At 41.6% G+C, this 14,279-nt stretch overlaps 2 long non-coding RNA genes across 2 annotated transcripts; both read right to left on the reverse strand.

Annotated features, from left to right (window-relative positions):
* Positions 1 to 228: 228 nt before the first annotated feature.
* LOC126927790 (uncharacterized) lies at positions 229 to 589 on the reverse strand. Its single transcript, XR_007715891.1, has 2 exons — positions 509 to 589; positions 229 to 286 (listed from the first exon to the last, which is right to left on the reverse strand). It is a non-coding gene; the product is annotated as an uncharacterized LOC126927790 (long non-coding RNA).
* A 7,560-nt stretch (positions 590 to 8,149) lies between these two features.
* Positions 8,150 to 14,158, reverse strand: LOC126927781 (uncharacterized). The gene is made up of 3 exons (XR_007715882.1): positions 13,647 to 14,158; positions 9,659 to 11,231; positions 8,150 to 8,170 (listed from the first exon to the last, which is right to left on the reverse strand). It is a non-coding gene; the product is annotated as an uncharacterized LOC126927781 (long non-coding RNA).
* Between the last annotated feature and the right edge of the window lie 121 nt (positions 14,159 to 14,279).

Consider the following 14,279-nt stretch of genomic DNA (forward strand, 5'->3'; position numbering starts at 1 on the left):
AAAGCACACAAGCTATTTTGCTATACACAAATAGAATTATAAGGAAATGTTACGTGCTAATGATTTAACGAAATCTATTCCTCTGTACATTCGACATTTCTGTATTATTACTTGTGTACTTTCTGCTCTTGTTTACGTCATGGGAAGTAAAAATACGTTAAGCGAATCAGCTAATCTATTTGAGCGATTCAATGGCTCGGTCTTCTCTTATTCGACTACCAAGTAGAAGATAAGTTCTTGGTTATATAACATTTTATAACATCCAAATTAACTTTTTTTTCATTTTCTTTTTCTTCCTTTTTCTTTTCTTCCTTTTCTTTCTTTTTTTTCCTTTCTCTTTTTCTTTTTTTTCCTTTTTCTTTTTTTTCCCATTTTCTTTTTCTTTTTTTATCCTTTCTCTTTTTCTTTTTCTTTCCTTTTTCTTTTTCTTTTTTTTTTTACGTGGGGAAAATTCGCTCGGACACGAAGCCACTTCTTAAGTGGCGTTGTAGTGAACATCCAAATTAACTGTTTTTTTTTCTTTTTCTTTTTTTTCCTTTCTCTTTTTCTTTTTTTTTACGTGGAGGAAATCCGCATGGACACCAAGCCACTTTTGGGAGGGGGGGGGGGGGGAGTGGCGTTGTAGTGAACATCCAAATCAACTGGGGCACTAATTAACTGAAGCTTCTAGTCAAACCAGGTATCAGTCTTTGTACGCAAAGGCATTCATTACAATCGTTTAAAGTTTGAAGATACACCGTTACAAATTCGTGATATGAGAGAAAGCGATTCAGAACTCGGATTCATTTGTTGGAACGACGCCGTGGGCAAAAGTACATAATGGAAAACTTTTTTCCAAGACCAATTGATATTCCTGGAACTCGATAATTCACTAGGTGATTGCTTTAACCGTGCAGAATACATGCATAAATAATTAATCGCTATTAATATTCCATCGACTTTTGAAAATCCCTGATGTGACCTATTTCACGAGATGAGAATACGTGTAAAGTAAGGTTATTGCTTGATTATCTTTAGCCGAATAAATCGAGTGATTGAAATTATAATGCGGAAGAAAGTCAAAACTATGTATATTATTTTTTTCAATTTTTATGTATCATTTGGCGGAAGGAAATTTGGTAAGTGAGGTTCACCTTCTTTAATGTCAATGATTTTGAGATATGTTATTAAGCTCCAAATTCTAAGCAATCTTCTATATATGTACATATAATTGTGTATTATATATATATAACACACGTATAATAGCCAAAGTTCAACTCCCAAGTATACGCAAAGCTTTTATTTTCAATTTATGCGATACCACTATGTTTCATGAATTTATTTGTTAACGGTATTGTAACAAATAACAAGCAGAGGACGAACTATCCGTGAACTGTTTTGCCAACGAGTACGCTTCCAATATTTTCTGTTTGAGAAAACACGATCTAAGGGGGGGGGGGCAAAGCTTGTTAATCTGGAAAGAATACAAGCATCAATTTCAAGCGCTTATAGGGAATCAAGCGGGCTTGTTAAGGTCGTAAGTTGGACAATTATCCCGTGTTGCATGCTCGATGATGGCGGCAAGCAGAACGGACACGTGCACGTCGCTCCGTAGGCATAACCGAAATATCTGGGTAAATTAAAGAACTCGGGCGGAAAAGTGCACGAAAGTGAAGTTTCTAGTGCTCCGGAATGAGTGGGAATACAAGAAATAGGGGAGCTCGCTGGTATAAAAGCGAGAGAAACGATTGAAAGTGCTGTGTGTGGAAAGTGAGGTTAGGGGCAGAGCGAAGGCCATCTTGGGTCGCGAGACCGAAGCGCCACCGTGCGGGCTACCTGGGTAACCAAGGAGTGGGAGAGCGCCCCCGTGGAGGGCCAGTCTAAACTCCCCGCGTCGAACAGTGATAGGGACACTGCGAGTTTAAGTATCCGGTCATCAGACAGACGACTGGCGACCTTACGACGACATCGGCAAGTTATTTAGGACACGAATCGCATACACGCGGAAGGATACACCTCAAACATACATATATATATATGTATATTAAAGTCATAAACACAATATGGACAAGTACTACAAGGTAAGTAAACTTACGGCTCAGGGGGTTTCGGAGCTTCCAGGCCCCGTCGGGGATTCGAGTAGCGTCCCAGGCTCGACCCGACGGTCACCCAACGACTGGACGAACGGCGAGGGGAAGGTCGATCCCAGGGCCTCCCCTCGTTCGGTAAACACGACCGGGGACCAAGAAACACCCGCAGATGTCACAGAGGAAAAGATGTGCAAAAAAAGCACAAGAAGATACCTCGAATTTGATGAAGACATCGCGGGATTCATCGAGGATGTCGAGATGCCAATGCAGGCACTCAAGGATAAGACACCACCCACCGAAAAGGCGACCCGATTCGCCAAGGAAAAAATCCCGAAAGGTGACAAGATCACCAGATATTTGAGAAAGTCCCCAGTGGAGGGGAGCGCGTGCAAGACAACGAGAAGCCTGGCCAGGAGCCAGCCGATGGCAACGAAGGACGAAGCGGCCAGCACCTCGGAGCTAGACACACCGGCGGAAATGTCGGACAGCGGCAGCGAAGCGGCGGCACCAAGAGAATGTCTCAGGAGGAAGGCCATGGCGAACAGAGCAACGGCCGAGACCGAAAGCAATGACGAGGACAGTATCGTCATCAAAATGAGCGAATGGAAGGCGATGACGGAAATCATCACAGAAGTCTTCCGCGAAATCCAATACATAGGTAGCAGACTCTACCTCATGAGCAAAAAGGATACCGACATCAAGAAAAGGAGGGACGCTATCAGTAAAAAAGCGTCCAAGCTCCACTCGATGTTGAACGAGATGAGGCTCAAGAGGAACGCTAGGACAGTCACGGCCACCAGGATGACCACCCCTTCGGGGAGGAGTGAGGAGAAGGAAGGAAAAAGGAAGGAGAGATCGCCCGTCGAGGGGAAGGGCGACACCAAGAGAAAGAGACCAACGACCATGGAGGCCTCCTACGCAGGAGCCTGTGCCGGCAACAGCTCGGCAAAAGCGACTACTGACTACACGGACAGCGATGTAAAGGATGACTGGATCCCTGTCCGCGGAAGGAGAGGAAAAAGAACGGACACCCCGACGGTGGTCAGTAAGGCGAACGCAGGAAGGGCGGCATTGGACAAGCCAAAGAGGCCGGAGGGACCGAAGAGGATACGTAACAGACCCGAAGCCATCCTCGTCAAAGTAGGGCAAGACAAGGAGTGGATCCAGGTCTACAAAGACTTGATGGGGGCAAAGGAGACCCTAAAAGAGAGCTGTGGAATTAGGAGGACCAGAACAGGTGACATTCTGATCGAGCTGAAAGCAGGTAGCAACGCTAAAAAGACCGCGGCGGATATGAACACGGCGCTAAGAGGCAAGGTGAGAGCGCTACCAATGCGCGACAAGACCTCCGTAGAGATCAGGGATATAGACCCGCTCGTAGGCAAGGAAGAACTAGCCAGGGTGATAGGAATGCATCTGGGCATAAGCGACATCACTGAGGTCGAAGTAAAGACCCTAAAAATGGCGCCGTGGGGCACCCAATCGGCAATAGTGACGATGCCGAAAGCCTACCTGGCCAAAGAGGGGGCGAGCCGGAAGATCAGAACCGGCTTGACGATAGCCTCGATAAAGGCACTACACAATGTAGTAAAGTGCTACAGATGTCACATGTTCGGTCATATCGCGAACAAATGCACGGCGATAAGCCCTGGAAAGGAGATTTGCAGGAAGTGCGGAGCCAAAGACCACACGATAGCTGCCTGCGCCAACGCACCCTGCTGCTCCATCTGCAGCAAGGAGAAAGGTGTGAAATTTGACCACGTAACCGGATCCCTGGCTTGTCCAGAGTATAGAAGGCGGTTGAAAGCGAATAAATGAGGATACTGCAGATAAACCTCAACAGATGCAAGCTGGCGCAGGACATGATGCACCAATGCGCGATCGAACTTAGGCCGGATATAATAATAATTTCCGAGCCGAACAGGCAGCTACCGCACTGGTTTAATGACACCAAAGGAGACGCCTCGATATGGGTCACACTCCTCAACGGCAAACTGCCTGATGAAACAACAGAGGTCAAGAGCGATGGGATAGTGGGCGTCCGCGTCGGCGACGTCTTCTGCTTCAGCGGATACTGTTCGCCCAACATAAATATGCTAGCATACTCCGAATACATAGACACGCTGTCGACTATGACGAAGAGCGCTGCTAGAAGACACGACAAGGTCGTCGTGGCCGGAGACTTCAACGCAAAGTCAACCTGTTGGGGAGGATCGACCACAGACAAGAGATGGAGAGTCTTAATGGAGGCACTAAGCAGCCACCGGGTGTTTCCACTGAGGCTCAAGGAAAAGTATACCTTCTTCATGAACGGGAAGACGAGCTTCCCCGACATAATAAGCGTATCCAATAAGGTCAGCGAGATACACGCCGGAAGCGCGGTCTTGGACAAATACTCGGCCTCGGACCATCTGTACGTGCTCCACAGGTTTAAGGCGAGGAAGACCCGAACCGTATCGAAGTTCTACAGGTACGTGACCAAGGACATATCGCCGGAGGAGTTCCTGAGCAGATTCGACGACACACTGAAGAAGGAAGACCTCAACGCGGCTATCGGAGAGGATGGGGCCGAGCCCCTGCAAAAGAGCATCGAAGGTACGTGCGAAGGGATGCTAAGGAAGTCGAACTGTGCGGGGACCCGCAAGTACGCGAACTACTGGTGGAACCCGATGATCGCGGAACTGAGAGCGCAGGCGCACAAAGCGCTCAGGAAGGTGACGAGAGAAAGGAAGAAGAACGCCGGCAACACCGAGCCCCTCGTCAACGCCTACAAGGAGATCCGAAGGCAATTAAAAAAGGAGATCGCCCGCAGCAAAAAAACAGCCTGGGCAGAATACTGCAAGATACTGGAGAGCGACCCTTGGGGCAAACCCTATCGCACGGTCATGAAGATGTGTAAAAGCAAGGGACCAACCAACGACATGCCGATCGACATGGTGAAGGCAGTCCTACAGAGGCTATTCAACTTGGGACACGGACCCCCCCATTATGAGGGCCGCGAAGAGGCAGAGACCGAAGAAGAAGGAGATATTAGCCTCAGCGTCGCCATCGGCGAAGGCGATGTCGTCGATGCCGCCGGAAGAATGAACACCAAGAAGGCTGCAGGAGTCGATGGCGTGCCGGGCGAGATCGCGAAGCTGGTAGCGAGTCGCAGGAGCGAGCTCGTGACAAGGGCGTTCAACGGCATCACTGAATCAGGAAGGATCCCAGTCTGCTGGAAGACGGCCAGAGTAATACTGCTAAGGAAACCGGGTAAGGATCCCAGTCTCCCTAACGCGTACCGGCCGATAAGCATACTCCCAACCATGAGCAAGATCTGGGAAAAATACTTTAAGAAGATCATCGAGAGATGCATCGGAATGGACCCGTTCCATCGGAAGCAATATGGCTTCAGAAAGAAGAGGAGTACGGTAGACGCCATCACGCAGGTGATGAAGTTTGCCAACATCTGCAGACAGAAGAAGGTAGTATGCGTGATGATCACCCTAGATATTAGCAATGCCTTCAATTCGCTCAGCTGGAAGAGCATATACGAGGAATTTGACAAGAGGAAGCTGCCATGGAAGGTCAAAAGGCTAATCGGCAGTTACCTATCCGGAAGGAGGATCATCGTGAGCAACCAGCACGGCACGGTGGAGCACGAGGTGGCGGCGGGAGTCCCGCAGGGATCCATCCTCGGACCATTCCTGTAGAACTTGGTATACGACCGGTTGCTCGAGAGACTCGACAACATGCCAATGGTCAGAGCAACCGCCTTCGCGGATGATCTGGCCATCACATGCTCCGTCGGGAGGAACGAAGAGGCCTCCGCTAAGGTCAACACGATGCTAAGGATCGCCAACGACTGGTGCACGAGTGTCGGGCTCACCCTGGCGAGAGAAAAGACGGAGGTCATGTTCATCACAAGCTTGCGAGTGCCGAGAGTGGTGAAACTCAGGTTGGGCTCCTCGGACATCGAAACGGTCGATCGCATCAGGTATCTCGGAGTCGTCATTGACTCCAGTCGGAGGTTCGGTGCGCATATCGAGATGGTGTGTAACAGAGCCGACAAGTTAATAGGAGCACTTAGGGGAATTCTACCCAACATCAACGGGCCGCCCAGCTTGGCTCGTAGGCTCTACTACAATGTGTGGGAGTCCATCGTAACTTACGGAGCACCGGTGTGGGCTAGAGCAGCGAATACCGATAAGAACAGGAAAAAGCTGAAACGTGCACAACGAACGGCCCTGTGCATAACAACGACGGCATACCGTACCGTCTCCCACGCGGCACTTTGCGTGTTGACCGGGAATCTCCCGATTTACATAAAGATAAAGATGCTCGGAGAGACCTACGAGAGGAACAAGATCCATGGGTCCAGGAGTGGCACGGATGACGACTGCAAGCTGAAGGAGGAACTGGAGGCGATTCGCAAGAAGGCCCAAGAGGACTGGCAGAAGGAGTGGAACAACTACAAAAAAGAAAATATCACAAAGAAGCTAATACCGAGTGCGCTGCTATTTACCAAAAAGAAGATGGACATCGATCACCACACCATGCAGCTGCTAACCGGGCATGGGAGCTTCGGTGTCTATAGGAAAAGGATTGGCAGGGACAGCGACAGCAACTGTCTCGACTGTGGAGACCCGAACGACGATGCGGAGCACGCCCTCTTCGCGTGCCCGAAGTGGACGGACAGAAGGATCGAGCTGGAGAACGCTCTGGGCGGGAAGATAGACGTGGGCAATCTGATCGCCACGGCGACCGCCAAGGACGAGAGCTCGAATAAATTCAGGCAATTCTGCAAGACCGTCATGTGTCACAGGAGGGTGACAGCGAGGGCCTGGGAGGAAGCAAGGAGGAGAACGAGCGAAACAACAACTACGCGGGGCAATGAGGGCAAGAACATGAAACAACGAAAAACCGCAGAAGGAGACCAGCCCAGTATTCTGAACTGGCTGAGAGGACGACATGAGCAGTAACTGCCCGAAGAAGCAGATACTACGGGGCACGAAAGGACAACCCTGATGACTGCCGACAGGTTTTACCGGGGTTGTCTGCCCCCCAAGCGGAGGAAGAAGGAGGAGGGGTTTTTACTGGGTATGGCAACGACATCCGACGGACTCCCACATAACCCAGTGATGCGGGTCACTGGGCATGCGTAATAGCATTTTCCCCTCCCCACGCAAAAAAAAAAAAAAATTATCCCGTGTTAGGTTCAGTCAGCTTAGTCCTACACAAAATTGATCCAATCATGTGAAAACAAATGTATTCTGATTTTTGTCGCAGATATTTCTGGTCTACGCACTCCAGTGCCCGCACAACTGATATTGAAACGCCTGATTTTCCCATATTCTACAGCGACAACATTACCTGATTTTTTACAACCATGAAGGACTCGAAAATACTTGCAATCCTCATCTGTGTGCAAACTATTTTCGTCACTATCGTCCCGTCAGGGGCTGGTAAGTTGATACTGATTAATTATACCATCGAAATTCTATATAATGGCTACAAAAAATATTTGCATCATTACCCTCATTTCTTTTTTTTCCCTTTTTCTTTTTCTTTTTTTTCCTTTCTCTTCTTCTTTTTTTTCTTTTTCTTTTTCTTTTTTCTTTTTTACGTGGGGAAAATTCGCTCGGACACGAAGCCACTTCTTAAGTGGCGTGGTAGTGAACATCCAAATTAACTGTTTTTTTTCTTTTTCTTTTTTTTCCTTTCTCTTTTTCTATTTTTTTTCCTTTTTCTTTTTCTTTTTTTTCCTTTCTCTTTTTCTTTTTTTTTCCTTTTTCTTTTTCTTTTTTTTTTACGTGGGGAAAATTCGCTCGGACACGAAGACACTTCATTAGTGGCGTGGTAGTGAACATCCAAATTAATTATTTTTTTTCTTTTTCTTTTGTTATCCTTTCTCTTTTTCTTTTTTTTCTTTTTCTTTTTCTTTTTTCTTTTTTACGTGGGGAGAATTCGCTCGGACACGAAGCCACTTCTTAAGTGGCGTGGTAGTGAACATCCAAATTAACTGTTTTTTTTCTTTTTCTCTTTTTTCCTTTTTCTTTTTCTATTTTTTTTCCTTTTTCTTTTTCTTTTTTTTCCTTTCTCTTTTTCTTTTTTTTCCTTTTCTTTTTCTTGTTTTTTTTACGTGGGGGAAATCCGCTCGGACACGAAGCCACTTCTTAAGTGGCGTGGTAGTGAGCATCCAAATTAACTGTTTTTTTTCTTTTTCTTTTTTTTCCTTTCTCTTTTTCTATTTTTTTTCCTTTTTCTTTTTCTTTTTTTCCTATCTCTTTTTCTTTTTTTTCTTTTTTCTTTTTCTTTTTTTTTTACGTGGGGGAAATCCGCTCGGACACGAAGCCACTTCATAAGTGGCGTGGTAGTGAACATCCAAATTAACTGGGGCACTAATTAGCTGAAGCTTCTAGTCAAACCAGGTATCAGTCTTTGTACGCAAAGGCATTCATTACAATCGTTTAAAGTTTGAAGAAACACCGTTACAAATTCGTGATATGAGAGAAAGCGATTCAGAACTCGGATTCATTTGTTGGAACGACGCCGTGGGCAAAAGTACATAAGGGAAAACTTTTTTCCAAGACTAATTGATATTCCTGGAACTCGATAATTCACTAGGTGATTGCTTTAACCGTGCAGAATACATGCATAAATAATTAATCGCTATTAATATTCCATCGACTTTTGAAAATCCCTGATGTGACCTATTTCACGTGATGAGAATACGTGTAAAGTAAGGTTATTGCTTGATTATCTTTAGTCGAATAAATCGAGTGATTCAAATTATAATGCGGAAGAAACTATGTATATTATTTTTTTCAATTTTTATGTATCATTTGGCGGTAGGAAATTTGGTAAGTAAGGTTCACCTTCTTTAATGTCAATGATTTTGAGATATGTTATTAAGCTCCAAATTCTAAGCAATCTTCTATATATGTACATATAATTGTGTATTATATATATATATAACATACGTATAATAGCCAAAATTCAACTCCCAAGTATACGCAAAGCTTTTATTTTCAATTTATGCGATACCACTATGTTTCATGAATTTATTTGTTAACGGTATTGAAACAAATACCAAGCAGAGGACGAACTATCCGTGAACTGTTTTGCCAACGAGTACGCTTCCAATATTTTCTGTTTGAGAAAACACGATCTAAGGGGGGGGGGGCAAAGCTTGATAATCTCGAAAGAATACAAGCATCAATTTCAAGCGCTTATAGGGAATCAAGCGGGCTTGTTAAGGTCGTAAGTTGGACAATTATCCCGTGTTAGGTTCAGTCAGCTTAGTCCTACACAAAATTGATCCAATCATGTGAAAACAAATGTATTCTGATTTTTGTCGCACATATTTCTGGTCTACGCACTCCAGTGCCCGCACAACTGATATTGAAACGCCTGATTTTCCCATATTCTACAGCGACAACATTACCTGATTTTTTACAACCATGAAGGACTCGAAAATACTTGCAATGCTCATCTGCTTGCAGGTTATTTTTGTCACTTTCTTCCCGTCAGGGGCTGGTAAGTTGATACTGATTAATTATACCATCGAAATTCTATATAATGGCTACAAAAAATATTTGCATCATTACCCTCATTTCTTTTTTTTCCCTTTTTCTTTTTCTTTTTTTTCCTTTCTCTTTTTCTTTTTTTTTCCTTTTTCTTTTTCTTTTTTTTTTGCGTGGGGAAAATTCGCTCGGACACGAAGACACTTCATTAGTGGCGTGGTAGTGAACATCCAAATTAATTATTTTTTTTCTTTTTCTTTTTTTATCCTTTCTCTTTTTCTTTTTTTTCTTTTTCTTTTTCTTTTTTCCTATCTCTTTTTCTTTTTTTTTCCTTTTTCTTTTTCTTTTTTTTTTACGTGGAGGAAATCCGCTCGGACACGAAGCCACTTCATAAGTGGCGTGGTAGTGAACATCCAAATTAACTGGGGCACTAATTAGCTGAAGCTTCTAGTCAAACCAGGTATCAGTCTTTGTACGCAAAGGCATTCATTACAATCGTTTAAAGTTTGAAGAAGCACCGTTACAAATTCGTGATATAAGAGAAAGCGATTCAAAACTCGGACTCATTTGTTGGAACGACGCCGTGGGCAAAAGTACATAATGGAAAACTTTCTTCCAAGACCAATTGATAGCGCTGACGTAATTAAAATGTGACGATATTGCCAGCGACGTTTCTCCAAATAGACGACTAACTTATTTACGAATCGCCGTTACACGATTGTCGCTGGTAATACGGTTAGTAATCACTTTATTGAATTTTCGCTTGACGTGACAACGTCGAGTTCCTAGAGAGATTCTTCTCCCTTGTAAAACTATGTTTCTGCAACGACTGTATTTGTTGAATTACCGTTCGTGAACAAGTCCTTCTCTTTATTACGTGTAATAGATTCTTCTTTTTAAGTTTTAAATTACATTGGTAATTTTCTATAATTTATTACTCGAATATGGTAATTTTTTCTTAAAAAGTTTGCTTTTTCTACAATTATTTTACTACAAAACCCATCAAAAACATGATGTATGTATATATACCCTCAAATATTATCGGTTTATTCTCAAGCTATAGTTCAATTTCGGAAATTGCCAATTAAAATCATAAAAAAAAAACACAGAAAGTTCGTTAAAATATGCGATTTTCCAATCAAGATATAGAATTTATTCGAGTAATATAGATTACAGTAGCGATGGTGACGGCAACGATGAATGGACTGATTCTTCGTGCGAAAATAAATTGGTAGCGGAGAACGATGCATTGTTTCAGGGAATATCGATTTTCAAGCATGGTTTTGAAGTACGTGTGCGCGTGACTAGGTTTGTTAATTAATGCCGCTCCCAGGTTTTCAATATATAAATGTGACACCTACGTATCTTTAAGCTTAAAACAATTGGACTAACAATTTCATTAAATTTAAATCAATATTTATCTTTTTAAACGCAACAATATTTTTAATGACAACTTCACGTGTAAATCAAGTGCATACATATTCGATCGTTCTTGAAAACCTGATTCTCTGCGAAGAGAAAAATCCTTTGAGGTGGCCGTGTTGTGAGTTATAGTTGTGGTAGATAGTAGGCCTGTTCCGCTGTAAGTGTCACTGGGGGCTGTAGATGTCGCTGCCGGGGTACTGCTGATTTTTCGGCTTGTCGAGTGCCGCCACACCTTGAATAAAGATTTGATCTACGTTTTATACGCTACGTTTTACATCCACCTCTTTTCAGATATACCTCTCTATTTAAAATCATAGATCGTCACAATCTATAGGTATTTCCTTGAAAAGGTTAAAGTCGTTCTGTATAAAAGCCAATTCAAAGGGGAAGGAAATTCTGCGAAAAATTCTTTCAGATTACCCTATGTTTTTTATCGTTATATTACTTCTAAATTTTAAAGGACCAAATCACATGGCTGAAATTTTTAAAGTCTTTCTATATCTTCGAGGAAGTAAGATAAGGTTGATAGATAGTCGTTGTTGGTACTTAACCGAGTATGGTCATATAGTCGATTAAATGAAATTTCTATTCTTTCAGATATATATCGTCAAATATATATTATATATCAATGTTAATTGTTATCTGTGTTGGCGTAGTGAATAAACACATTGATGTTCGGTGTTTCAATTATCAGAATTATAATCGATGTTAAATGTATAGAGTGTCAAAAAATTATTTGTTATAGCTGTGGAAGATGGAGATCTGTTAGAGAAAATGGATCATGAAATTGATCTTGAGTATAATTTTCAGATAAAATTTTTTATTGCATCATAAAGTACTCATCACGAGAAACGAAAGTTTCAGAAAACCCCTGGATCGTAAATGATTCGTTCTTTTGAAAAAAGCTGTTTAAAATTTCTTATACTAATCCCTATACTAATTGTGTATACTAATTGTATTTAGTATATTATATTATAAATAATGGTTAATATAAGTATCAAAACAAATAGACAACAATTAATTAGATAACATCGTAATAACATAATATAATATAATGGGCGTAATCATATACAGTAAAACTTAGAAAATGTGCTCTGGATGAATTCGGTGATAATTATCCTTTGTTCCGTGGTATGTATAGGCAAAAACGAATGGTAGATCGCAGCATAATAGTTTCCAACCATCCACAATTGTTCTAATTCCTCACTCGACGTCTTTCATGTTCATTCATGTAGGAAAAAGTATGTTATCGTTTAATAATAAGCTTTTAAGCGTTTAATAACATCTCGTCGAGTAGAAATTCCACACGAAGCAGTGAGAAAAATAATATTTGAAGAAGATCTATGTTCTCAGCTTCGTCGTGTGCAAGAACTTTGTAGGATAGATTGTATCATGCGATGAAAATTTTATACTTGTAAGTTAAGAAAATTGGAACGAAAATTCACGTTGTCTCAAAGATATCTTGTTTTTGGATAGAAATAGTTACTTTACTAACAACATTCTCAATATTAAGGATATCAACATCTTAGATTTAATTAAAGCCGCTGGAATACGCCAGATATTTCATATCTGACTTAAACATGTACTGCGACGAGCGAAAAAAGTAAACACATAAATATAAAAAACTAATTTTTCAAGTGATCGGTAAAGATTAGGTAACAGTAACTACAAGTTATTATTAACGAAATGTAATAGTTAATTTTCATTAACATTAATAATGTACAAAACATTTTACAAAAATGGACATCTCAAACCACGTTTACAGTTTTACACATTAATTATACTCGTCGAATCAAGGTTTCAACATAGTATTTCGTCCACTAGTACTACTTCACGTTTATTATATCCAATAGAATTAACTACTATTTAGGTAAATTATTTTGTGGAATGGTCAAATAATGCTCTTTTCTCATTATACCTTCGACATTCGCTTTCTACATAAAATCAACGGGCTGTGTTTACACTTTTGCTTGTCACTGCATATCAAGGAAGATTGAAATATAAAGTAATTCGCACAAAAAAGTAGATATTAGTATTGATGTTATTGTATTCCATATTTGACCTTAAAATATGAATAAAATCAGTCTAAGTATTAATGAAATTGCAAACATTTTTTCTAAAAGAACGGAACTTTCCTTTCTAATGAGCACTATATGATGCAATAGAAAAACAATTTGACACTGAAAATTGTGGTCAAGATCAATTTTGCGCTACACTTATTTAACCAATTTTCATCAAATCGAAGGTGTAGAATGGCTTGAAAAAAAAACCGCGATAAATACTTTTTTGACACTTTGTACAAAGGTGTATATCAATGTGTATATCGATACACATACTCTGTATGTGCATATCCGTGGAACATATATCCGTTTTTCGAAGCAAAATGTCATCTACCTGTTCAAAAGAGCAAAGCAAAAACTCTACATAGAGGGTTTGTTACTGTTCACACTCTGTATTTCCGTGCGTAAAGTATCCAACCAGATATCCAGGAACAGCTTTCAGGGAACGAGATTGAATATTTGATCGAATATATTTAATATGGCAATGTTACGTATAACAATATACGTATGGAATTTTAAAAGTCACGAGGGTTGCAGCGGACTCAATTTTAATGTACATTAAACATTTTGCTCATTGATGACCTTACCTTAATTTTTTTCTCCTTCCTCACTTTCTTCTCCTATGCGAGTGACACAGCAAGATTGATAGTAACAAGCGATTTCATTAAAACACAATCTCCTTTTCCATTTGATGAACACGATACGAGACGAGGGAATGATTTAGGAACACGACTTTCGAGCGGTTTCAACAACTATTAAGTTTCATTTATAGCAACGAACACTGCCAAAGACGTAATCAATAAGATTCGCGTAGGTGCCGTAGATGACGTAGATGAAAAAACGTAGATCAAACGTAAATGACGAAATTATACATTAATTTATTTTAACGCGTTAAAATTACGCTAATGACAGTTGCTCCATTCTATCTGTTCACATATTTGAGCCCTATATGGAACAAAGTGAACGGAGCATCTGCAAGCGTGTTAACCGGACAACGACGAATTTTCACATCTACTCCACGAAGCTTCACATATATCAATGACCACTGCCGTAGTCATGGTCAAGCGTAGATGACGAAGTTATGTATTGATTCACTTTAACACGTTAAGATTACGCTAGTGACACTTGCGCAGTACTATTTGTTCATATATTTAAGCCCTATATGCAACAAAGTGAACGTAGCATCAGCAAGCGTGTTAGTTGGACAACCACGAATTTTC

Source organism: Bombus affinis, unplaced genomic scaffold (assembly GCF_024516045.1).
Source record: "Bombus affinis isolate iyBomAffi1 unplaced genomic scaffold, iyBomAffi1.2 ctg00000214.1, whole genome shotgun sequence".
NCBI classification, from domain to species: domain Eukaryota; kingdom Metazoa; phylum Arthropoda; class Insecta; order Hymenoptera; family Apidae; genus Bombus; species Bombus affinis.